The sequence below is a fragment of the Ictidomys tridecemlineatus genome, chromosome 2 (genome assembly GCF_052094955.1).
Source record: "Ictidomys tridecemlineatus isolate mIctTri1 chromosome 2, mIctTri1.hap1, whole genome shotgun sequence".
In the NCBI taxonomy this organism is placed as follows: Eukaryota; Metazoa; Chordata; class Mammalia; order Rodentia; family Sciuridae; genus Ictidomys; species Ictidomys tridecemlineatus.
This window is the reverse complement of record NC_135478.1, coordinates 214,562,418-214,589,325: the sequence shown is the minus strand read 5'-3', so window position 1 is coordinate 214,589,325 and position 26,908 is coordinate 214,562,418. Positions and strand designations below refer to the sequence as shown.

Here is a 26,908-nt window from a genome sequence, read left to right as displayed (position 1 = left end):
GACTTCTGAACTGATATCCCCTTTTGTTCTAAAATTTCTAATTTTACTTTAATTCTCTTAGGACCTCCATGGTGCTGACTGAGAGGTCAGAGACGATGTCACTCACGTCTCCCTCAGATCTGCATTTTTCTAAATACAATATCTCACTTACTTATGGTGAGAAAACAGTTGCCTCTCTGGTGAATCTACTCTTCCCCGGGCCTTGCTGGCCTCACTGCAGAGCCCTGGGCTCCATGTCAGCTAAGTCTCTTTGTCATGGTCTCCACTCCTCCCACCCCCAATATCCTGGTACATCTCAGCTTCCTTCTGTGATCCTTCATCCATGCAAGCTTGGAAATTAGATTCAAATTGCTATCTGTATCTTCATTTCGCTCTCAATATTGAAAATGTACAAGCGCAAAATAATTCTCTCAATCGGGCTCCATATTTACCTACCAACTCATTACACAGTGGCTTCAGCGCGGGGGCAGGAGATCATATATTACAGAAGGAAAGCAATTTCGTCAGCAAGTTCATTTGTGCATTCTCTGGAATGTCAGAGCAAAGGCTTGTCCTTGGAATAAGAGTGTTCTCTCCCCCCGTCTCATCTCTCCGGCTGTCTGATTCCTCAATTAACTGACACCTCTGGGCCAGTGATTTCATTCTGGACATACTTAGTGGACAGACTAGAAATAGTCATCCAATGACTTACATCCTCTTTTATAGCATCACTATAATCACTGCCTAAGTAGCCCTGCAAAGAGGGAGGGAAGTGAAGAGAAGTCTCCTGGAAAGAGTGTGTTTAAGTGATGCAATAATTTGCAAAGGGTAAGGAAGGGTATTTTGACAATTTCTACTGGAAGCCTGAAATTTGAACAAAATTCCAAAGATCGGACAAAAATAAATTGGCTCATGTATTATGTTTTGAGTTATGGAGCAGAACTCATTGCCAAGGATTATCTATATTAAGTCTCAACTAAAAATGGTGTATTTTTTCTTTTAAATTAAAAAAAAATGAGGCTTATTTGTGATATGATTTTTGTTCTGCTCGCAAACTGTTCTTCGCCTTTAGACATTAAAATGTAGAAATGATTGCAAATGTCTTTTTCTAATTTTCAAATTAGAACTTGAGAGAAGCAAGCCAAAGGGGGAAAGAGGTAGAATCATTCATACCTGACCCATAAACAAGAGCTCTCTCTTTCATGCCTATATAACACATAGTTTTGTGGTTTTGCTTTGTTTTGTTTTGTTTTTAGTTAATTTCAGGAGGCAAAACCATGAGCAGTACCTATTTGTTGTCAAATAACTTATATCATGATTGAGAGCACCTGTGGACTTTCGGAATTTTGTTGTCTCTCTTCCCAGGCACAAGCAGGAGCATGCAAGGCCCTCATTCTCAGACACATACAATATTTTAAAAGTTTTAGATCACGCAGCATGTCAATGCACTGCTTCCCTAGGGCCAGGCCAGAAAATGAAAGACAGTATACACTTTGGATGGTGGGTAGGCCTTAGACCTGCAGAGAACCTCATAGCTTTCAGCTCTGGTCACAGAGTTGACAGACATTTGGAATTATAAAACAGTACTGATAATCCTGATTTGTATGCATTTTCCCTCAATTGTTATATACTTCAGCTCAAAGCTATAAAATACTGACAAAGGAACAAAATATCATATAGACGGACTGGGTCTGTAGGCCCATACTTTATGAACTGTGGTATTTACTAGGTTACAACATTTCCAAGTAAAGATAATCATGGATATTAGGTAATCTTCTAGGACATCATTTTAATGGGTACAATATTGAGTTTTGTGGACATACAATGAATTCATCAAATAATTCTCTCTTTGTGGCATTTACAATTTTACACTTTAACAAATAATGGTGCAGCAAACTTCTTCACACATGTATTCTGTTTATAGATTTGGGTATGCTTTCTGAGAAGAAATTTCTGTAAGTTGGCTCATTAACCAAGGTTATATAAATTGCTCTTTGTGATAGTAAAATTGCAAAAGCAATTGATAGTTCTTATATATTCCTATAACTCATAACAAAAATAATAAATATTTTTAAAATACTTCACAAATCAATATATGAGCTTATCAGTAAGAATAGTTTTAGTTATCATTTTATTGCTTTGAAAATTTTTTTATTTTTCATGCTGTTGATCACTGATATTTTTAAAAGTTTCATGCTCTACTGACTGAGCTAGCTGAGCTCATTGGCATTTTTTTAATTTGTCTTTTTTCTTTGGACAGGGACTTTTCATACATGTGCTTTATCTGTTGATATTTAACCTTATAATGTTATTGAAAAACAATTTGTCTATCCCAAAGAAACAAATATTTCATGATAATTTTCTTTAACTATTGTATATATTTTATACTCAAACCTGTAATTTATATGAACCATATATAGAATAAGATATGAATACATCTAATATTGACTTTCTTCCAAATAATTTAAAAATCACCTCAGAAACATTTATGGTATAATTTACATCTTTTGCAATAATTTGCTCTACCATCTAATGAATATTTTTGTACCCTGGGCCTATTCATGGGCTTTCTGTTTTTTTCAATTTTTTTCTTGAGTGAAAAATATTTAATAAATTACTCGGAAAATAAGTAATATGCAAACATGTGGTAAACAATTCAAACAAAAAGGGAATTTTCTGTTTTTTTTTTTTGGTACTGGGCATTGAACTCATGGGCACTCAACCACTTAGCCACATCCCCAGCCCTATTTTGTATTTTATTTAGAGACAGGATATCACCAAATTGCTTAACACCTCACTTTTGCTAAGGCCGGCTTTGAACATGTGATTCTCCTGTCTCAGCATCCCCAGACACTGGGATTACAGATATGAGCCACACCTGTGGGAATTTTATTTTATCCTTATCCCTATTTTAAATTTCCCTTCCTAGAGACTATCACAGATCACAGTTCTCTGTATCTTCTAGTCTTTTTTGTTCATCAAATATATATAGATATATATAGTATTTTTCTCTTAACCTAGGGATTGAACATATTTAAAATATTGGCCATTTATACTTCTTTTCCAATAAGTTGTCTCTGCATAATAGTTTACCTATTTGTGGCTTGTCTATTCTATTCTATTCCTTTACCTGTCTCTTCTTGCACCAGCAAAAACCCATTTTTTCTTATTGTAATTTTATGACATATTTTAAAGTTTTAATTGTATATGTGTGTGTGTGTGTGTATATATATATATATATATATATATATATATATATATATATATATAATTATTAGGTTCTGTTTGGAATTATCTTTATTCTATTTTCATAGACTTTAGAATATTTTGTGAATCCATTTAACCTGAGAGATTCTATTGAATTGTTTTAATCTCAGGACACTTAACATCTCTATAGTATATTCACATGGAGGAATGGTTTTCTCTAGTTGAGGTTTTCTCTCTTGATGACTGTGATGTCTTATAGTCGTGTGTGTGTGTGTGTGTGTGTGTGTGTGTGTTTGTGTGTGTGTGCATGATCTTATATATATATAATTTTTATACATTTGGGACTTAATATTATATTTGTTTGCATTTTGCTAAGTTAGACCTTGTTTAGTTTTAGATACACAGTAAAGGAGTATTTTTGTCCCGGTATTTCTAATTGTGATATAGCATATGTGTATAATTCAAATACACTACAGGGAATATATCAAAAAAACTAAAATCATCAATTTTATGTTTGGACACCTCTATATAGTAGTATAGGGCATATTAGTATATGAAAGTTATTATTTTACAAATGACTCTTTTCCACATGTAAATAAATGATATATTAATTAAAATTATGCTTATATAAAAGTATGCTCAGATGAACTTTATCTTATTTCACAGTCTTCTCACCTCTGAATAAGGATTGGTGGCCACTCTCTTGCTTCTAAATTTATCCTGTATAGAACTAAAAGTTTTCCAAAACAAAAAATATAAAACATAAATCTGGATACCCCATTTCCTATTAAACAGACCCAATCTATACTCAATTGAAACACATGGGTTCTACTCTCACTCATAAGTTAGGTTTTATCTCATAATTTAATATACTTACAAATTAAAAATACATATCTAATATATTGCTTTAATCATTTTCAACCTGAAAAATAACTTAACAATTGGCAGTTATTTGAATTAAGGCAACAATGCTGAGTGTGTTTTTTGTTGTTATTGTTGTTATGAAGCAGAGAAGGAACTTTAGAAAGTAAATATTTTACAACAAAGTAAATACAAATACAAAATTTAAAAAAAAAATAAAATAAATAACTCTATGTTAAAATTGATGTGGCTTATGTTGTGTGGCCCAGTGAGAGGAAGCTGTGAGGTGGAAATAATACTTTTAAGGCAAAGACATAATATTGATGATTCTGTTACAAAGCCAGAACGACTCAAAAATAACTCTTATGTGGAATAGCTGCTAAATGTCAGTAAGCATGGGTCCAAAATACATTACTGACTTTTCTGAATTACCATTGATGTCTGAGCTCTGACACTTTTGACTATAAAAATGACAGCTTTATTCTTGCTTTAGAATGTCCCCTGATTCTTCCCAAGGTCTGTCACTTTATGATGCAGAGGTCAGGGACAGGGTTGGATCAAGGGAGCAGGTACACTCAGGCAGAGAGCGTTTGCAAGAGCAAGATCTTGATTTCACCTTCCACAATTAGTCTCCTGTCTGTGGCGGGTATGGCTACACTCACACACCAGCCAGCAACCTTTAAACAAAACAGTGGAAACACGGTCACACGGCTTTTTCTTTTAGTATTGTATATAGGAGCTAATTAACTAAAGCTTTTCACTGGGTGGCTGTGATCTCTATGTGACTGAATTTGTGAGTGGTTTCTGCTTTGGGAAAAAAAAATGATATCAAAGGCACTGGGAATCTGTATTTTGTCCACAGCATACTTTTTTCTTTCTGCTGTGGGATCGGCTTTCTTTGACCATAGAACGTAGAAATGAGTGCCAAGGCTAATGTATTTGAAATCTTTTCTTTCTTGATGATACAGGGACAAAACCATGCACCTGCCCCATTCCCATGTTCTTTCTAGCCTGAGCTGATCTTTCTGACACACAGAAAATCTTTGGGATTCAGTAGGCCCTTTCCTGCAGACAGCCTGGCACTTGTCTGCCTGCTCTGCATTAGGGGAGTTTGTGCCTGGGTACTCCCCTGCATCTGTCTCCACAATCGCCAGGAGTCAGAGCTGGGAGGAGCTAACATTGTTGGAATATCTATTTTAAAAGTCCGGATGTCAAGGGTGGTGCTATTTTCATCCTCACATTTATAGATAAGGCACATTAGTTGGGTAAATGGGTAAGATTTTCCCGTGCCAGCGAGTGAACGGGTTGATGCTCAGTCTTGAAGTTATGGGGGTGTCAGAGAGAAATTTTGTTCCCAATTATGTGGACATCTCACTTGGAGCAGGAACATGTTGGATCTCGCTTTATTTTTCTCCCTGTGTAGATACAGTTAGGACTCAGTCCTATAAATAAAAATACCACTCAGTAAACTGGCCTTACTGTAAGTACCTGAATATCTGTCATGATTATGTGACTATGACAATTGATTTTATGAGTCAACTTAGTTAGGCCATGGTATTCAGTCATTTGTCCAAACATGAATCTAAGTGTTGCTCTGAAGTTATTCTGTCGACATGGTTAGCATCTACCATCAGTTGAATTTAAGTAAACAAGATTTTTGGTAATCATGCAGGTGGGCCTCATCTAATCTGTTGAAGCCCTAAAGCAGACACTAAGGTTTTCTGGTAAGATTTTTTTTTTTTTTTTTTTTTTGCCCTAAGGCTGCAGCATTCATTTCTGCCTGAGTATCTCACCTATTGGCCTGGTCAGCAGATTTCAGACTTGCCAGTCTCTGTGATTGCACAACCCAGCCCCTTACTGTGAGTCTCAATAGAGTCAGTTCTTGTTATTCACAAGGATTGTTCCATGAAATCAGTATGAACACCAAACTTGAAAAATACTACATTCAGTTTTTTGTTTGTTTACTCATATTTTGGTGCTGGGATTGAGTCCAGGGCCTTGGAACATGCTAAGAACATGTTCTACCAGGGAACTATACAACTCCAAGGAACTGACTGAAAATCCTAAATCATTGCTGCTAGGAGAAATATAGGGCTAGGTTCAAAAAAGTCTGATATTTTTTTAAAAAATTAAACTAAGAAAAATTTGACATATTAAGCTATGTGCTTAAGGTAGAGTATGCCTCTTCTTTCTGGTAACTTAAATCTACAGATTTTGGAATAGCAGACATATCTTAACTAATAATTTGACTTTTGTCTGTGGTTGAACTTAAAGCTAGAGTTCAAAAAATATTCTAACTTGACCATCTAGATTAATTACCTTTTAACAAAAGTATCAGATATCCAATTTGACCTGATGTATCTACCTTTCCAAAAGTCTATTTTGACTTCATAGCAAATTATATTATGCCCATAAAATGTATTAATCCATTTAAAGGTTTACTGAGCACTTACTATATGCCAGGCATTGGGCGCTGGAGATACACTCTTGAACAGGTAAGATCCAGACCCTGCTCTCATGTTGCTAACAACCTGGTAGGAAAGAGAGACAAACAATGTATGGAAAACAGTAAAAAGAATTACAAACTTGCCCCCAGACAGGAAAATGCTGCATATCTGTCTTCATAAGAACAGAGCTTGCACTAGAACCCTTGGGAGAGAAGGTTGAGGATACACAAGTTAGAACCAAAGCTTCAAGTACGTTTGTGCACCCTGGAATTGATCAAGCCAAAACTCCACTTTTCCAGGAATGTGGGGTATTGGCATGTCCTCCAGGCCTGAGAATAGAATCCCAGGTACTAAAGGGCATGTCTCTGCGAAACACGGCCTGAGCAAAGGCTGCAGCCTACAAGTGGTAATAGGGGTAGTAAAACCTGGCTGCCATCAATAAATGGGAATCCGTGACCATGCTGTGCTCCCAGGACACGGCATGTGTGCTGAGTTCCCACACACAGAATGATTGAAAACATATTATGCGTATGATTCTATCAGGCAGACATGGAAGAAGGATTTTCATCAGAGAAACAGAGAACCCCAGATGTGTCACCCAAGAAAATTACTGCAAACCTGGCAAGTCTCTGAAATGGAATACTAGGGTACCTACTTCAAACTGTTGGTAAAGATGAGATACAACTAATTGCGATAATATGGCATTGGCAAGAGACAAGTCAAATAAGTCAATGAAAAAGACGAGGAATCCCGGAAAGAGACCAACAGAATAGGATGAAGATGGCCTTCAACAAATGGAGTGGGAGCTACACACCCACGTGCAAAACTTGAATCTAGACACTGACATTCCACCTTTCTGAAAATTATCTCAAAGTGTATGATAGATCTAAACTGTGAAACTCCTTGAAGATAACACAGGAGAAAATCTGCAGGACTTTTAGAATGGCAAGGATGTTTACATGCAACACCAAAGCATAATCCGTGAAAGATAATTGATAAGATGGGTGTCATTAAAATTAAAAAAAAAATCTACGTCTGAAGGGAAGAATTGAGACAATCAGAAGACAAGTCACAAATGGGGAGAAAATATTTTTAAATGACATCTCCGATAAAGAATTGTTATCCTCAATTTGCAAAGAGCTCTCAAAACTCAATACTAAGAAAACAAACAACCTGATTTAAAAACCAGCCAAAAGCATGAACCAGATACCTCATCAAAGAAGATAACCAGGTGGAAAATTAACATATGGAAAGATGCTGCATATCACATGTTCCCAGAGAAATGCAAATTAAAACATCAAGAAGACCATTACACACCTATTAAAGTGACCAAACTCTGGAACACCAAAACCCGTGAAGGATGGAGGGCAGCACTACCTCTTGTACTCTGCTGTTGAGAATTCAACATGGCACAGCAGTTTTTGAAGATAGTTTGGCATTTTCCTATAAACTAAACATGTTCTTACCATATGATCAAGCAATCGTGTTTCTTCGTATTTTTCAAAGGAGTTGAAAACTTATGTTCATAAAATACTTTGAACATAAATGTTTGTAGCAGCTTTGTTCATAACAGCTTCTCCAAACTGGGAAGCAACCGAGATGTCTTTTAGGAGGTGAGTGGATAAATAAACAGTGGTACATCCAAACAATGAACTATCATTCAGCACCATAAAGAACGGAGCTAACAAACCATAAAAAGGCACGGAATAACCTTAAATGCATGTTCTTAAGTAAAAGAAGTGAACGTGAAGTATGATTCCTACTACACGACATTTCAGAAAAGGCAAAACTGTGGAGAGAATAAAAGATTAATGGTTGCCAAAAGTTGGAAGATTTTGAATAGGCAAAGCAGGAGGACTTTTAGGGCAATGAAATAAACCGGTTTGCCACTGCAATGACAAGACATATCCCAACACACATTTGTTCAAACCCACAGAATACAGAACACAAAGAGTAACTCCTAATGTAAACTGAGTACTTTGGGTGGTTATGGTAGGTCTAGTGGGGTAGCAATGCATAGGCTGCGTTAAGAAGTCTATGGGGAGTCTCTCCAACTTCCTGTTAATTTTTCTGTGCACCTAAAACTGTTCTGAAGAAAAGACTTAGGCAATAAACATGATCACGATGATGTGGTAGAGCAGTCTGAGAAAATGTAGAGAAGCAAGACATTTCAGTGCACATAGTAATTTACATAAGTAAATTACTAGTATGAATTTTCTGGGAGAATTGAAAGAAGGTGGCTAAGAGAGGGGAGTTGTGAAATATTCATATATTGTGCTTAAGAAACTCAAACCTGATCCCATAATTGGAATCTGATGAAGAGTTCTAAAAAGGAAGTACTCCAAATAAATTTGTAGTTTAAGTAGATCTCTTCGATCGCTGTGAAGGAGATGAATTTGAAAAGACAAGACCAATGACAAGAAGATTAATACCTAGGTCAGGACAGGGATTTATGACCCTGAACATTTCTAAAAATAATAAGGGTGGAAAATACACACGTTGGAATGTATGATTGCATGTGGGGACTAGGGAGGAGGGATTGAAGATGACATACACATTTCTGTCGTGAAGTGTTAACTCCAAAGAGCGGAGGGGCTCATACTCCTTATAAAATATGTGCATCAGAAATATCCACTGTGTTGGCTATTACAATGAGCTTGCAAGACAATATAAATTTTATCCCCATTAAGTAATCTGCTTCTCAAATGAGCATCTGAATTTACATAGTTTAGGGCATAGCACTGAAACAGAAAATCCATGGGGCCGGATGACTTTAAAGTGTGAGTCCTCCTTTAGTCATTAATTATTGTGTAACCTTGAATTAGCTACTTAAACACCTTAATCCTCATCCATTTAAATATTTAAATATTAAATAAAAATAATGAAAAGCTATGAAGTGGGAGGAGATATATGAAGGCAAAATGCAAAAATTGAAAACCATAAGGGTGATAATATTTACCCCAGCATGTATTTCCTCCTAACATATATAGAGATGGATACAAAAAATATGGAATCAATACAACGTGGGGTCAAGAGAATGAGGCCTAAAATCAGACTAGTGAAGGACAGATTTGAGCCCTGTCATAACTGGTGACATTTAAGAAGAAATATAATATCTCCATGCCTTAGTTTCCTTTCATAAGATGGGTAAAATAAAGTCACCAACCTCATAAGTTTGGTGGAAAGACTGTGTAAAACTATGAATGTAAAGTATTTAGAGTATTTCCTTAAACTCAATATGTTTAGAAGAAATATTAATTACTAGTATGAACATGTAAACTTATTTGCATAAATATAAAGTGCATGTATGTATGCAAACATACTTATTAGGCTGAATTATATAATTGCTCATTTTCAAGCATTTTGACTCACAAAAATGGCAATGTCCTATAGTTTGAATATATGTGTGTGTATGCATATGTGTGCATGTGTGTGTGTGTAGATAGATAGATAGATAAATAGATAATATACTAATTTAATTATCTGGTTTTCTGATAATTTTCTTAGGTAAGCAATAAAGATTACATTCTAGGGCAGAGTGGATTTCTGGATTCCAAATCAGAGCTGTGTAACCTTGGACAAGTTACTTGACCTCTCTAAGCCTCTCACCTCCTCTCTACAATGAAAAGAATAGAAATTTATTAGAAATATTAAAGGAGATAACATATGTGGTGTGCATAGCAAATAAGCCAGTAGATAACAAATATTTAAATATGTTAGCTCTTAATGCATGAATCATTAATTATTTACTTAAATCCCGTTTTTTGCAGGTGACCACATTATATTTTCTGTCCTTCAACTTCTTTCCTTTTTCTTCTCTTCCCTTTTCTTTTCCCTTTCTTTGTCACCCCTTTTCTTTCCCTCCCTGTCTTCCCTTTTTAAATCCTTTTCCTTTTCCCCCCTTTCCCTTAATTTCCTTTTTAGTACATTTTCTAGATATATTATAACTTCCTGGAAGATAATCCAATGTGTGTGTGTGTGTGTGTGTGTGTGTGTGTGTGTGTGTGTAAATTTGAGGGCAGTGGTGAGATCCCCATGAAATTAATTGTGTAAGCAGAGTTTAGACACACAATATTCCTTCTCATCCTAGAAGAGAGCCTACTAATGCCAATCCATGAACCCTCTCTTTTGCTTGTAAGAATATCTAATGAAATGAGAAAATGTTGGAACTCTTGTGATTAATAAAGAGTGTCCTACACGCTCTTCTGAAAGACAGAAGGACTTGATTAAGATCTGAATGTGTTTGCAAGAATATTTAAGTGGCCCTAGAGAGAGCAATGACTGAAAAAGGAGGGATATTAATTTAGGAGGATGTGCTCCTGGAGATAGCCCTTGGTAGCTCTGATTTATGCATGCTCACCTGTGTAAATTTACCTGTTTGCCCTACCTGGGGCCATTGGAACTGCTGTGGTCCGTGTGAAGGGAAGAGACAAATGTGGTCCCTAGAGCTGCTTCGAGAATTTGTATTCTCATGCCAGGACCACATAAGTAAAAATCAGCTGTGCGATAAATACCGTTAAATGACAAGAGGGGCTCTAGGCAAATCTTTGAGAGAAGCACATTACAGATCCACCTTCTGACCTCTAATCTGAAGAGCAAGGGGAAACCCTGGTTTTGGAAGGTGCCAATGAAGGCCCAGTAGTAGGCAGCCCATTAGTGCAGCCCTGTCTCTGGGAAGATAGGGCACCTCTGAAGGCTCCTTGGCACACGAGGGAGAAGGTCTGGAGGTGGTCGCTGCTCTCCCACACCTTGCTGCTGCTGTATCAGCCACTGAGGAAAGGTGACTCCGAGCCTGGACTTGAGGGAAGAGAGAAATGGAGAAAGGAGGAGAAAAAAGAAACAGAAATAAAGAAGTGTACCTGGGAGCAGTACCTGACTATGTCAATGACATTGAAGATGCATTCAGTTTCTCATTTAGAAGAGTTCTTGTTGGTTATATTGGTTTTGTCAGTTTGTTCCAATTTTACCAAATACAAAGGTGTAAAACATTCTGCATCGGATTACAGGTAGAAATTCAGCTAATAAGTAAATGAAGGAATGAAGGAATGCATGCATGCATGCATATATAAACCAACTGAGTCTAGTATAGGTGGGGAATATTTCACCTATAGTCAGAATAAATTTCAACTAACATACAACCTCTACTCAACCTAGAACCAGGAAGGGTCCCCATAGATAAGGGAGGTCTAGCTAAGGTATATATTATGCAGGTGCTCCTGGTTGAATACGCACAAGTATGGGCCTGCCCTTGGGCTTGAGGGGAATGTTTTATGAGCTCTTTGTAAAAAAAAGATATTTAAACCAATTTTTAAAATATTTTTAAAATTATAACTAGGAAAATTATGGATGAAGAAAAATGGCTGATCCTAATTGGGCAAACACATCTCAATGGATAAAACACAGATGTGAGAAGGAAGGAGAATTCTTTCCAGAGAGCAGTTAGCAGTTCACGGTGAACTGTGAGTTCTCATGACCACGTGGGATCAGTGCATACACTGCATTCCTTTGCTCTCAGGCTAGAGTGAGGACTTCTAGCTCAGAATCTATGGGTAATGGAATTGGTCCCATAAGTATACAGGGTATATTGCTTACATTTTTTTAAACAATGATTTAAGAAGCAGGAAAGTATTAATGTAAATAGTCTCATCTTGGGGAAAAACATATCTCAATAAGTAAAGGTATTGGGACGATTAATACTTACTGAAAAAAAAAACTACCAAAATAAAAGAATACTTCGGTGCTTCCTACTCAAGGTTTTAATATAAGACATAGTTATGGAGTGGGTTCAGGAGCCAATGAAAAGAGCAATCATTTTCAGTTTTATCCATGCTGAAATATGAGTCATAAATCAGCTGATTGGATTTTCATATATTTCTAGGACGACAGAAGAAAGCAACACTGGATTTAGTTATTGAGAACTTATCCATTTATATCAAAGAGAATGAGAAAGAGTATCATTGTCCTCAAAATTCACCTCCCCTCTGCTTTTAACCCTTTGTGATATGGAAAAGCAGTAGGAGATTGTGTGTGTCTTACTTGCTTGTCAAGAAATTTTCTCAATGTGAAAGCTGATCATTGCAAAATAAATATGAAAAATCAATGGCGATCATAGATGTCAATTTCCCATGAAGGTCTGCCTGCTTAGCAATCAAGTTTATATAACTCATTAAACATACCTACACATTGGTTTTGTGCAGTGGAACACTACATAGGAAACTGAAGGAAATGTTCAAGTTATAATAGGTCTCAACATAAGACAAACACATCTGGACAACACTAGAAATAACTAAGATGCTATTCTAGGACAATTCTTATAAGCACTCTTGGAATATTGAAATATAATCCTGCCTTATATTGGTACAAACTCCATTAGTTTCTTCAGTGTCATGGTTCAGGTTATTTTGGATATCAGAGGTGGCTTTCAAATGTAATTCTAGCAATCTGCAGAATACTGGAAGCTGGTAAAAAGTAACATAGTTGAAATATGTGTATTTCAAAACAAAGCAACCAATTTATCTTCAATTATTTCAGTATATCTCAAAATTATTTTATTAGAGAATAGTATCTTCTCATGGGATATGTATCAACATCTTATAGAAAAAATTATACCATGGAACACACTATGCTAAAAGAATCCAGAAATTGATCTGGCATATGAACTGAAATAAGTAAGGTTTCCTGGATGGTGATTCTTTTACCATCTTACATTTGTGCACACTGGTTCTTCTTTCTGCAATGAGAGACTAACTTTAGCCACCCACCCATTCCCAAGACTTTCCCATATTGGATTAGATCATTCAAGTCCTAGATGAGAAGTAATTGTTATGATATTTTTCCTGATAAACTCACATCTGCCTTGGTTGTCTCACCTCACTTTTCCTAAAAAAAGTGTGCTAGCCTTCTCACAGCACATAGAACTCTTGTGTCTCCTCTCTTACTTAAAGGGATTGGCTATGTCTCACTCCATATTGTAAACCTTGTGTCTCTGAAAAGACCCTGCATATAGGAAGTGAAGAGCAAATACTTGATAAATGCAGGCATGGGATGAAAGGAAAAAAAGATCCAGGGAAGCATATTCTTAGGTCGTTTTGACGGATCAGAAAGAGATCTAAAATCCTAAGCAAAAGGCTTTAGGGAATCAGAGGAAACTACCTTGTACTATAAAAATCTATCCCAGAGAGTGTGGATCCCATGTAACTGCTAAAATGATGGAATCAGTTGTAAGGGACATTTAACTCCTACTCTTATGGGTAAGAAAGATCCTTAAGATAATTTATTCACAAGTTGCTTACTAATCTGCTTTAGAAGGAAGCCATGTGAAGAGCTTCTTTTGGATTCCAAAGCAAACAGATGTTCTTTCTCCCACAATGGTGCTAAGCTACTTACATCCCCCCACCCCAACCACCACAGAAAGCCAATAGTAGTACACACAGCGCAATAGGAATTTTATGCATTTTCATGGAAAGGCAACTACATCATTTACATAGTCAATAGACTGCAACATTTTCAGAAACAAAACCCTATGAATGGAAGGAAGGAAATAAATATCCTTGAAGGAAAGCAAATACCAGTTGTGAACTAGGCAGAGAACTAGGGGCATTGTTTCAGGAACCCAGTTGACAGGGGCCTGGCTGAGAGAACAGTCTCTACTACAAGGGTAAGAGTGGCTCTCTCTAAACAAGCGTGACAGTGTAGACATCTTGCTCTGAGTGACAGTACAACCACAGGCTCACCTGCAACCTCTTCTGTCCTGAGGATTGTTCACTCCCTAGAGTTTCTGACGTAATCCATGAGATCAGATTCCTGAACAATTCTTCCGCTTTTCTTCCCCCTGCATTTTGACATGCCGACAGTAAACTTGATGGAGAGGCTGAGGTCCTATCCTGGGCCAGGTTCACACATCTGCTCTATCATGTGACACTGATGGCTTTCTTTATACAAGGTGCCTACACATTTCACTCCTCAGTTTATAAGTCTGGAAGACGGGGAGATGAAAATCTTACCTACAACCAAGGATATTATTAGGATCATAGTAGGTATTGTCTGGCACTTGTAATAAGCACTCAGAAAGTGTTAGCTGTTTGTTCATTTTATTAGTATTAATAATATTAATGTTATCATTTATAAAGCAGTAATTTTACAACTCCTCCTTCCATTCAAAATCTACTAACATCTTCCCAAGTCTAAACTTCTAAACTTGGAAGGCTTCTATATCATATAATACTTCCTAGGTCACTGTTTCTCAATAGCAATTCTAAAATTCATCCTGGAGACCTACTACATATACCCCAAACCTGCTCAGCCCAAAGCCCTGCATTGAGGTTTTGTACATGTGGTTCACTTTTCATAATGCAAAAAAAACCATTCTTTCCTTCTGATGAACTGATTTCTAATCATCCCTCAAGATCTTGTTCCAATCTAACTTCACTGAAGAGATCATGCTCCTCTGCGGAACTTCCTCTTCCGTCCCTAACAACACTTGGCATGTGTCACATAAGGGCATTGATGAGAATTTCATGAGGATATCATCCAGAACATTTTTCATGAAAATATGATCAAGAACCCTATTATTCTTGAAAGTATTGGAATTACCCTGATACACTAACAATGTGATTGCAGAAGACGATAAACTCTCCTACTTTATTTTCTTGTTTTGTTTCTGTCATTTGATTCTTTTATTATGGGCACTAATCTTATAGGCTTTGTTCCAAGTTCCTACCAACTTGCACACAAAGAAGCCAATAAGAGGGGATGAAACAAATAGAAATATTATAGCCTTCCTAATAAAAGAGCAAATATCTGTCCCTTGATATTATAGACCTTGCTTGAGGGCAATGAAAAATGACATCTTAATATTTGAAAATGTCAGCATGATGACTTTACTGTTGAATTTTATTTTGTTTTATTGGACATGTCAGGTCAGATTTTCCAGCCTGAAAAGTAAAATCTTACTCTCTACTTTCCCATGTTCATGAGAATAATTATAAGTTATCCCCCATTTTCTTCTTTCCTCTTCTTCTGTCCTTCTTTACTAAGATTTGTGACGGATAATTTTATATATTTCTCCAGTTAGAAATATAATTTTGTTTGGAGAAAGGTATGGGTCCAGAGACTCTGGAACATAATAGGATATAGAAAATGAGTTCTAAGTCATTTAGGAAAATTGTATTTTCTTACAGAGTGTTGTATGTACCATTTCGTGGATACCTCACTTCTACCTTAATACTTCTGCAAGTAGTCCTTTCTAATTACATTTCCCTTCTATGAACTTGAACTTAATTATTTTTGAAACTGAAAAATTTAGCAAAAAATTACACATTATTTGGCATTTTTCATTCCCATGTAGTAAACAAATAACTTGGAAATCATCCTATTCCTTCCCATATTTTAAAATGTTTTTTACCCACTAAGATACTATTTCTTTTCTGTTTTATACATCAATCCCCTCATTCGCTTTGCTACTATCCTTGTATTAGTTGAATGTTTCAATCTGCTCTCACCTTCAAAGTCCACCCACTCACTCTAATCTCTCTCCTACCTTGACTTCTCCAAGAGCTTTCTAACAGCTAAACATGTCATTGAACTTAGTTGATAGAAGATAAAACCTTCACATAGAAAGGCCTATAAGAACTTCCATGTGATGTGGTGTGACTGACTCCCAGTGCTGTCTGAAATCAGAAAGATTTTTCTCCCACACTCCACTGCTCCAGAGCAATGCTGGAATGGCTGCAGTTATTGTAAAATAGCCATATGCACTCACGCCAATATACTCATATGGATTCTGTTTCTTATATTTGAAAAGGTTTTTCTGCTTAAATTTTCCCTTGAAGTCATAGCTAAAATGATCTCTTCACAAGTAAAACCTTGCCTGCCCACTAAGTGGCACTTAGATGTTCTTTCCTCTTGTTTTTCTGTACCTCACGGAAGTCTATTTTAATAAATTTCTTACTGTGCTGTGAAGTTTGCAATTCTATGTCATCCATTAGTATTCGAGATAAGCATTGTTTCTCCTCTGTTTGATTCAGCATCTACCACATAAAAAGGCGTTCAATAAACATTCAGGATAAGTGAATACTATAAGTTCTCACTAAAATACTTCAACCTATAGGCAAGACCAGCTTCCCTTGAATCTGTCCAGTAACTTCCCAGTGCCAAAATAAGCTCTGAATGCTTGAGAGAAGTTTTGGGAGAATGTTCAGTAAGCAATTTCTGGCAAATAGACTAATTTACTCAGGTGGCATAAACATTAGATACTATCTAATTTAATTATATTTGCAAATAGCTCTCATATAAAAGAGAGTGATGCAAACATGAAACTGCAGCCAGGGCAGAAGTAAAAGTGAAATACTGTTGAATGTTTTATTCTCAGCACGGGCAACTGAATTATTTTCCAGTCTTAAGATTATCAGTCAAATAATAGAACACTGACTGTACTTATTTGATGTCACTTTAGCCTACTACATTTTTGCTATATTTTTCTCCATTACTCTACAATTGGATCAAATTATCCCCCAAACTCCTGACTCTTCAGAAGGAAAAGCACACAGACCAACAAATAGGGATCATAAGCATCATGTCCCCTCACCATCACCACCACCATCCCCATCCCCATCCCCATCCCCATCCTCATCATCACCATCACCATCAACACCACCGCCATCACCATTACCAGTAGCACCACCATCAATACCATCAATACCACCACCACGGCCACCATCATCGCCATCACCATTACCTGCAACCATCATGACCACACTAACATCTTCATCAACAGTTTCGATGTCAGACACAGGATTTTTCCAAGGTCCAGCCTAATGTATTCAAAGCTGAGTTCCTTTTTTGACAGAACTATCAACCATATCCTTTTTTTTTTTTCTTTGCAAGAAATTAAATCCGAGAAAATGCTGGAGGGAACGGAATCACTGGTCTGGAAAAGCAGAGTTCTTGGCAAGCAGCAGACCGTTGTGTCACTGACAGAAGGAGAGAGAATAAATAATGGAAGTGCCAGAGGCTATTGTTTCTGGAAACAAGATATATAAAGTAATAGACGCTGTTATCCTCTAGTTTGGACAAAACGAGGTAGAGATTCAAAGAAGGTGGACAGATTCAAGGGAAGCTTAAAATGAACACAGGGACCAAAACTTTGCCCAAGGCAAAAGGCAAAGGAGATTTTTTTTTAAAAAAAAAATGAATAAACATTTCACTCTCACCTAAAGAGCATAAATCCTTTTGTTGTGTTGTTGTCTGTAAGTGGATTTATGTGATTCTGAAAGATGGCCTTTATTGAACTTCAGGAGAAAAGCCAGAGAATATAAAAAAAGTCATGCTGACAATCCCCCAAATGGCTGGGCTGCCTGGCTATTCCTCCAAGGCTCAGTGTGCATGATGTCCAAATATCAGATCAATCAGGAAAAAGACCGTCAAACCATTTTGCCCTTTTCAGAATCATGTAAACAAAGCAGCCGTTTTCACATAGTTATTTTGGTTCAACATCAGTCAGAGGGTTCAGAGATTTTACCACTTGACTGCTCCCTTCAAAGATTAACACCGAAAATACAGGTGCAAGTGGTGGATGTGAAAAGATCCTCTAGCCTGTGAGAAATTCAAGATGCTTTTTAGTTTGTCTTGTAGTTTGTATTCAGATCTTTACCAAATCCATGAAAGCAAGGTAGGAAACCCTCTATACTTCTTTCCTCCTCCTTTTAGCTATTAAGTAAATCTATCCTCTTCTCCTTAATGTTTTTCTTTCTGTTTTTTTTATTACTACCTTTTTTGTTATGATTTTCCTAAACTCCTTAAGCGTGTCTTTAAGTTATCCCCCTCAACTCACTAAAGCTGTGTGTCTAAAATATGGCATGTAGGTAAGTCTGAGGTGGGTGGTATAGGATCAGTAGGTACTATCTAACTTATGGTCACTTTATTACTTGAGAGCAACCATGTTAACCTCTACTATAGACTTCTAAGCCATCACTGGGAAACAGAACAAATGGGTAAATTGATCGAGGCAGTATCTGAGATCTGAGATATGTTTCTAATTCTACCATTTTCAGTTTCTGTGCGGGCAGATATCAGCAATTGTCTTTGAGAATTATTTCATTCTGCATTTGAGCTAATTATTCAGTGCATATGATTGCCAGAAACTGAAGTCAGAGGATAAAAAGAAGTAAGTAACTTATTTTGTCTTATTTTACCAACTATTTCCTTTAGATGTTTTGAAATTTGGGGAAGTTAAAAGGACACCTTAATCTCTCTATTTACGTTTTTCTCAGTGGAACTTGAAGAGAAAAATGTTGACAGGCTTGGGCACGAAGAACATCGCCCGACAGTCTCCAGTGAGCCAGAGTGAAGCAGAGTTTGTGTAAAGTTAAAAAGAAAAAGAAGAAAAGAGAGATGGACTTTTTCCTCTAAGGTATTCACATAGAAGTTTTAGGGAAAGTTGAAATTTTAAGAATCAAATGACCAATTTAAAAATCAAATCATTGGAGAGTTCTATTTAACCTGCTAGTACATGTAGGTGCTCATTAAATGCTGTTGAATGAAGAAAAGTCTGAAGATGAATCACATCGGCAATTACTTTTTTAGAAACCTGTATGCTCAGTACCAAGAAATCCAAGATATGGTTTTAGAATGAAAAAGAATGGCAATGTAATTGTGGAAACATCAACACAACCATGATTAGTGCTGTTGGCACTCCATGTGGAAAGTTAAGTAAAATGAGAAATATAATACAATAAACTAATGATGGGTAGACTTTGAATAAAAGGGAGGGGGCAGATCTTTAAGAGAGATAAAATGAGAGCTAAAAGAGTCTCAGGAAGGAATACAGATGCAGTTGAAGCAGAGAGGCTTTTTAAGGGAACACAAAGAAATGAAGCTAGAAATACGATTTGGAACCACATCATCATGTGGTTATATATAACAGTTTGTTATAGGTTGAATGAATGTTTATGTCTCCCCAAAATTTATACATTGAAGCTTTACCTCCTATGAGATGGTATTTGAGATAGTGTCTTTGAGAGGTGACTTGGTTTAGGATTTCATGATGGAGAGGACCACTTGAAGGAATCAGTGCCTCTCTAAGGAAAGACACCAAAGACTTGGTCTGTTTTCCATCTGAAGACAGGGCTAAAAGGCAGTCTTCCGCCAGCCAGGAAGAGAACCCTCACCAGCACCCCTATTGGCCAAAACCTTGATCAAAACCAGCCAGACTCTAGAAATGTAAGCATATAAATTTTGGTTGTTTGAACCACACAGCCTGGGGTATTTTGTGGTGGCAGCCAGAGTTGACGAATCCTCACTGCATCCCATAACTATTGGCAAACATTGGTTTTGAGACAGTGATTTTGAGAGAAGACAAGCAATCATTAAAGTAGCAGTATGGAAGGTTAGTGTACGAGGGGGACCTGTGTTAGTTTAGGAGGAATGAAAAGGCATAAAACCACAGGAAAATGGAAGGAAAGCAGAGCCCGGTCACAGGTTCTTAAGACAGTAAGTATGCAGAGGTAGCTCTTCTCAGAACCAAGACACGGTAGAAAACACCAAGCAGAAGACAACCAGGAGAGCCAGGCACAGTCCGAACCATCCATGGACCTGGTGGTGATTGGGGGATGAAGTTTGGAATCATGTAAGAAATTCAAAGTGGGATGATGTTAGTAACAGGAGGCTATCAAGGCACAACGTCAACATTGGAAAAGTAGTCAAGAATTGGGAGATGCATGGAACCAAGATTTCAGATCAAGGTCATGGGTCATACCAAGTAGATAACCATGAACCAGGTGGATCCAAATAAGAGAAAGCGAATTTTAATCGAATGCCAGGTAAAATCTATGAAACCCAAAGAAACAGAAAAAGAGTGTAAATTTACAGGGTACTGTTGATAAATAAATGTCGGATTCTTGAAAATATTCATAATAAGTCATCCTTTTTTTTCTCTGCATAATTCTAGTGCTGGGAAACTTCCAACTATGAAATAGTTCCTTCATCCTTTCAGTAGGCCTTATTTTATTTATTAACAAATTATTATTAATTATGAAACAATGGTGTCTTTTTAAAACTTGATCCTAGGTCTTCTTCTTGTAGCTATTTAAGATATGATTAACTTTCACGTAACATTTCTTGAACAACTGAAGATGACTATGGCTGCCTCTTTCCAAGCAAAACATCTTTCTTTATGCATTTTTCATATGACTTTGTTTTTACATTATTATGCATAGAATGAATATAATATTCAAATAGGCTCTGTTGAGTAGAACTACTGATGCTCTTTTCCTGAGCGCAAAATTGCCATTATCACTCATGATTATGTAACACACTTAATGTTTGGTAGTTTATGTTAGTGGATATTGGATCAAAATAGGTATCGTTTGTCTTTTAGTTCCTGGTTTATTTCACTTAGCATAATATCCTCCAGTTTCATCTGTATTGTTGCAAAGGATAGGCTATTCTTCTTTTTAAAGGTCGAGTGGTATTCCATTGTGTATGTATGGTACATTTGTTATTTCCTCTAATCTACTAGTGGAAACTTAGGTTGATTCCATATCTTGACTGTTGTGACTAGTTCTACAATAAACATGGGAATGCAGATCTGTCTTCAACATATTGATTTTAGTTCCTTTGGATATATGCACCAAATCCAGGGATTCTGGATCATATGGTGATTCTATTTTCAGGTTTTATTTTGGAGAAACTCAATACTGTTTTCCAATGTCCCTATTCCAATTTATATTCTTGCCAACAGTGTGGGAGGAAGGGGTTCATAACTTAAGCGAAACTTGTTATCTAGTCCTTTTCATAAGAGATATTCTGAGGTGCTGTCCCTTTTAAATTTTTATTTTCCTGATGATCAGTAGTGTACACTTTTTCCTATTCTGTTGGCTATTTGATAGGTTTTTTTTCACAAGTCAAAACTAATTGCTTTTTTATTGAAGCTCATAGCACATGATATTCATATAGTTTATTCACATGCATTAGGATTAATTGTTTAGAACCCAATTCCTATTTTTTATGACTTTTTTTAATGGTTGTTCACAACATTACAAAGCTCTTGACATATCATATTTCATACATTAGATTGAATTGGGTTATGAACTCCCAATTTTACCCCAAATGCAGATTGCAGAATCACGTCGGGTTACACATCCACAATTTTACATAATGCCCAATTAGTAATTGTTGTATTCTGCTACCTTTCCTATCCCCTACTTTCCCCCCCTCCCCTCCCATCTTCTCTCTCTACCCCATCTACTGTAATTCATTTCTCTCCTTGTTTATTTTCCCATTACCCTCACAACCTCTTATATGTAATTTTGTATAGCAATGAGGGTCTCCCTTCATTTCCATGCAATTTCCCTTTTCTCTCCCTTTCCCTCCCATCTCATGTCTCTGTATAATGTTAATCTTTTCTTCCTGCTCTTCCTCCCTGCTCTGTTCATAGTTGCTCTCATTATATCAAAGAAGACATTTGGTATTTGTTTTTTAGGGATTGACTAGCTTCACTAAGCATAATCTGCTCTAGTGCCATCCATTTCCCTGCAAATTCTATGATTTTGTCATTTTTTATTGCTGGATAGTACTCCATTGTGTATAGATGCCACATTTTTTTTATCCATTCATCTATTGAAGGGCATCTGGGTTGTTTCCACAGTCTAGCTATTGTGAATTGTGCTGCTATGAACATCGATGTGGCAGCCTCCCTGTAGCATGCTCTTTTAAGGTCTTCAGGGGATAGTCCCAGAAGGGCAATAGCAGGGTCAAATGGTGGTTACATTCCCAGCTTTCCCAGGAATCTCCAAACTGCTTTCCAAATTGGCCGCACCAATTTGCAGTCCCACCAGCAATGTTATTTGATAGATTTTGATGAGACTGGATGGGCAGGGAGATCTGTGGTGAAAGGCAATAAACTTCCAGTTAAATAGGAGAAATTAATTTCCGAGATCCGTTGCAGAAAAAAAATGATAAGTTTGTGATGTGAAAGATATGTTAGTTTGATTTAATAACCCCATAATACATACATACATACATATAAGAATCATATGTATCATAAATATAAAGAATTAACATTTTTAATAATAAATTATTAATTGAAAGAAAGATAAAACATTAAATCCAATGTGTACTTTTCTTCCTTCTCAAATTACCACAATGTCTCATGCACGTGTGTGTGAAGAAAATTTTCAACAGAAAAAGAATGGTACAGAAGTTATTTAAAAAGATAGACATGTATGGGATTATATCATGAAAGAACATCATAGAAGATCACTCAGAATAACTATAGTTTCATAGAAACACTAAGCACTGGATATGGACGTGGAGGTGATCAGGGGCAAAGGAACTAAAAGGTATAAGGTTTAATAGAAATGACAGCAAATGAAAAACAAGGGCAGACATACTAGAAGAAAAAAAGAGAACTTTTATCTCTAAAGTCTCAATATTCAAACCAGAAGGGCTTAATGTGTTTCAAAGAATATATTTGTGATTAACTTGAACAATACTTGACTTTTCTCTATCTGAATCATTAACTTAGATCCACTCTCATATACTTGGATAGTCAATGGTTTGGATCTCTTTAAAATTCAATTTTGTTTTAATTTGCTTATTGTCTTATAATGCCAAGATCTTCTCAAATTTGGACTCCTATGTTTTCCGTCTCCTTTTTGCATTATTTGGAAACTTGCCAATCGTAACCTCTTTGCCCTCAATGCATTGATAAAATGCTAACACGTAAAAACTTACCCTTAAAATTGGGTAAGAAATCTCTAAGAGGTAATTAATTAATCTTAAATATAGACGAAATTGTTCAATACGGTTTGAGCTGCTCTTTATCCTACTACTATCCGTATGTTGCACAAACACATATCCTAAAATATGTTGCCACCTGACAAGTTACAATCAAAATGTATAGGACCTATGATATTCTTCTGCTGTAGCCATTTAGAAAACTAGATGAGGTTTTTATTGGTTTATTCTTAGGAACTCTTGGATATACCTGGTCATTACCACATCCTAATTTTCAACCTGTCCCTAAGCCATTGATCTCAACATAGAACTTGTGCCTGGTATCAAGCTCACCAGTATACAGGTTTCAAATCATTCTCTTTTTGCTTTGTAAAATATTGAATCAACATTTTCCTGTTTCATTCTATAAGATCTCATACTCCAAGACTTTTCAAGAAATTTCCATATCGATTCTATAAATACAACAATTAATCATTTTAATATCTATATGTAAGTTTAATTTAAAAGACAATCAAGATAATGGTTCTCAATTCCTGAGAGATAGATGGATAAACACACAAAATACACACACACACACACACACACACACACACACGAGAATGTTTTGAGGTAAAAGCAATTGTGTTCGTTAACATTTGTAAAAAAAAAAAAAGACATCCTTTTGCAAATTGCAGAATTTGTGCAGAATTCTATAGACAATTCAGTAAAATTATAATGCTTATCTTTCTGTAGAGAAACTGAAAGGACAAGAAGCTAAAAGACAGGGACAAACAAAATACTCTGCCACTATATGCACCTTTTCTACTTTATGTCATGTCCTTCTGGTATTCAAAAAGAATTTTAAAAATTCAAAAGAAAATTCTAGTTACTTGGGATTTTGGATTTTTATGAACCAATAAAACAATATTTGTAAGCAATATAACGTTACCAGTTTTTTTATTTCATCGTATAATGATATCACAAATAGCTCTCTTCTACCACTGTCATCATTTCACCAAAAACAAAACAAACAACAGATGGTATTATAGCCCATGGTAGAGGGCTTGCATAGTATTCATGAGGCACTGGGTTCAATCCTCAGCCCCACATAGAAGTAAATAAATAAAATAAGGTATAAAAAACAGAAAAATATGTGAAATCTACAAAAACAAATGAAATAAATGATGGCAGAAGAAAGAACACTTTTAAATTAAATACACTTTTATGAAATAAAATCACTGCATTATTCTTATTTTTCTTATTTTGTAAATTATGAACATTTATAAGCCAGTGATTCAAACCACCCAAGTTCTTCTATGCTAACTTTTCCTTTTTTGGCATCAATGATTATTCTGCCCTTTCTAGTTTAAAGTACACCCTACTTCATGGAAAAATGTAGCAGCAAAACAAAGTTATCTGAGTTCCCTTTGGTACTCTGTCAACATTGTAGCATATTCTAAAGGGAGGGAAAAAGGGTTTCTTTCTGCCCTTTCTCCAAGTAAAGGCTGAGTATTACTTTGACACACTCTTTAGTCTCTTTTATTTAGATATATTTCCTCTCAAATATTTTTCTGCCAACCCCACGTGTCATCCATTTATTTTTCATTAATCTGTCATCTGTATGGATTTTTTTCTATGTGTTCCATACCCAAATTTGTATTTGTAGCCCTTTGATACATGTCCTCATCATACCATGGTTTTTGCAGTTCACTACCTGGAAGCTGGGTTTCAAGGACTATATTGTGATATCAACTCCAGTGAAAATACTTTTTGCACTTATTTTTGTGTCTATAGGAACTTCTCTTTCTCTTTCTTCAAAATTGTTAGCAATTATACTATCAGCAATTTATTTTTGAATTCCCTCCATTTATTTTGAGTTATTTTCCCTTTCAGATTACATGGACCTGAAGTCTTGTGTATGCCTATTGGGTTTTGAAATTTCTTTTGCAAGATGTTAGGGTTATTATGCAAAATAAAATGGGCTGCCCATTCTCTCTGACAACTTCCTTTTGCTTTAATTTCACTAATTTGTTTTCATCAATCATAGTACTCACTAATTTCTTGACTTCTGAACTATGGAAGTTACACTAAAACAAAATATTGCCTTTTAGATTTCAGATGATCTCTATTTAGAAAACATTGCCTTCTAACCAATATATGAAGATCTGAATTCTCTAACCATTAATGTGGGGTTTTTTTCTGCATCAACTTGAATATCAGAATTAAAAGAGGCTTTTACCAGGAAGTCTATAAGGATGGGAATACAGCTCAGTTGGTAGAGTGCTTGCCTTGCATGTACAAGGCCCTGGGTTCCACTCCCAGCACTGCAAAGGGAAAAAAAAATCACCCTAAACACCATTTCTTCTTTTTCTCTAATATTTTATTATAATGTAAAGGCCCACCACAATATTTTATGTATTAGTTCATTCATTGCTGTAGTTAATTCTTTACACAGACATTCCACTATTTATATTATAAATGCATTATTTAAACAGAGTATAACTTCCATGGCATTATGTCCATCATGAGTCCGTCTCAACAAATTTTTCATTATTTCTAAGGCTTTGTAGTAACTAGAAGGTCATCTATTAAAATCATGTTTAAAAACTCAGAAGGGAAAAAGTGTTAAGATAGGAACTTGATAGTTTTATTTACTTTAAATAGACTGTTTTCAATTATCATATTAAATATAGTTGTTCCACTGGTCAGAAAAGGGAGTCAAAGGAAGGAAACTGAGATGATGTCATATAGTGGAAAGAGAATAGGTCCTTGCTGCATGTGTCACAGACATCTGGGGACAGTGTGCTGTCCTTAACAGCCTGCAAAGGCAGAGCTGATTCTGGCTCACTGGACTTTGCAGCTTCTGTTTTTCTGTCTGCAAAGGAAAAGGAGGTAGGAATCCATTATTTCCTTTGGGAGACTGGACACAAAGAAAGAAGAAAGTGCTTTGGCAATGCTGACTAGTCTTGTAATATTTTCTGATATTTTGCTGGCCAGCAACTAAGAACTGTTTTGCTCCCAGCCCTTAAACTGCCAAAGCTGACTGAGGACCTTAACACAAAGGTTCCAGACACCATTCAAGAGGCATCCAGAGGTCATAGAATGTTAAGATTTTGGCTATTCTTCATTACTTACAAAATCTGTAAGCATTGGAACAAGTTGAAGTAAAAGTATTCTGCTAACTGGCAATAATACATTTAGAAAAAGGTTTCAATTTATCTCTTAATTTTTAAAGACTACATCGCATGCCTGTAATCCCAGCAACTGAGGAGGCTAAGGCAGGAGAATATCAAGTTCAAGACCAGTCTGGGCAAATTAGCAAGACCCTATCTCAAAATAAAAAATAAAAAAAAAAGTAAAAAGAGGTAGAGATGTAGCTCAATGGTAAAGTGCCCCTGTGTTCAATCCCCAATATCAACAAATACATACATATATAAAATAATATATATGTATGTATTTATAGATATAGACATATTTAACTTTTGCTTAATGAAATTAGCTAATACTACTTTTTAAAAATTAAATATTAATAAAAATGTTATACTCTCAGAATTTACTTTTTCCCCTCTGGCACAACTTAGGAAAGAATTACTTGCTGGCCGTTTCACAAAAACATATGACTCAGCAGCAAATTGCCACATTTTCAAACCAAGAATGTCCTGTGAATAAAATAGACATCATCAGTGACCGAATGCCATATA

At 36.0% G+C, this 26,908-nt stretch overlaps 1 protein-coding gene across 2 annotated transcripts in view; it reads right to left on the bottom strand.

Annotated features, from left to right (window-relative positions):
- Chrm2 (cholinergic receptor muscarinic 2) overlaps positions 1–26,908 on the bottom strand; it is a 129,512-nt gene that overhangs the window by 19,606 nt on the left and 82,998 nt on the right. Inside the window, exon 3 of one of the 2 annotated variants that reach the window (XM_005332409.5) lies at positions 6,501–6,578. The exons of the other annotated variant lie outside the window; for it this stretch is intronic. The gene's annotated coding sequence lies outside the window, so the exon portion shown is untranslated. The remainder of the gene's footprint in view (positions 1–6,500; positions 6,579–26,908) is intronic. 2 annotated transcript variants of the gene reach the window in all.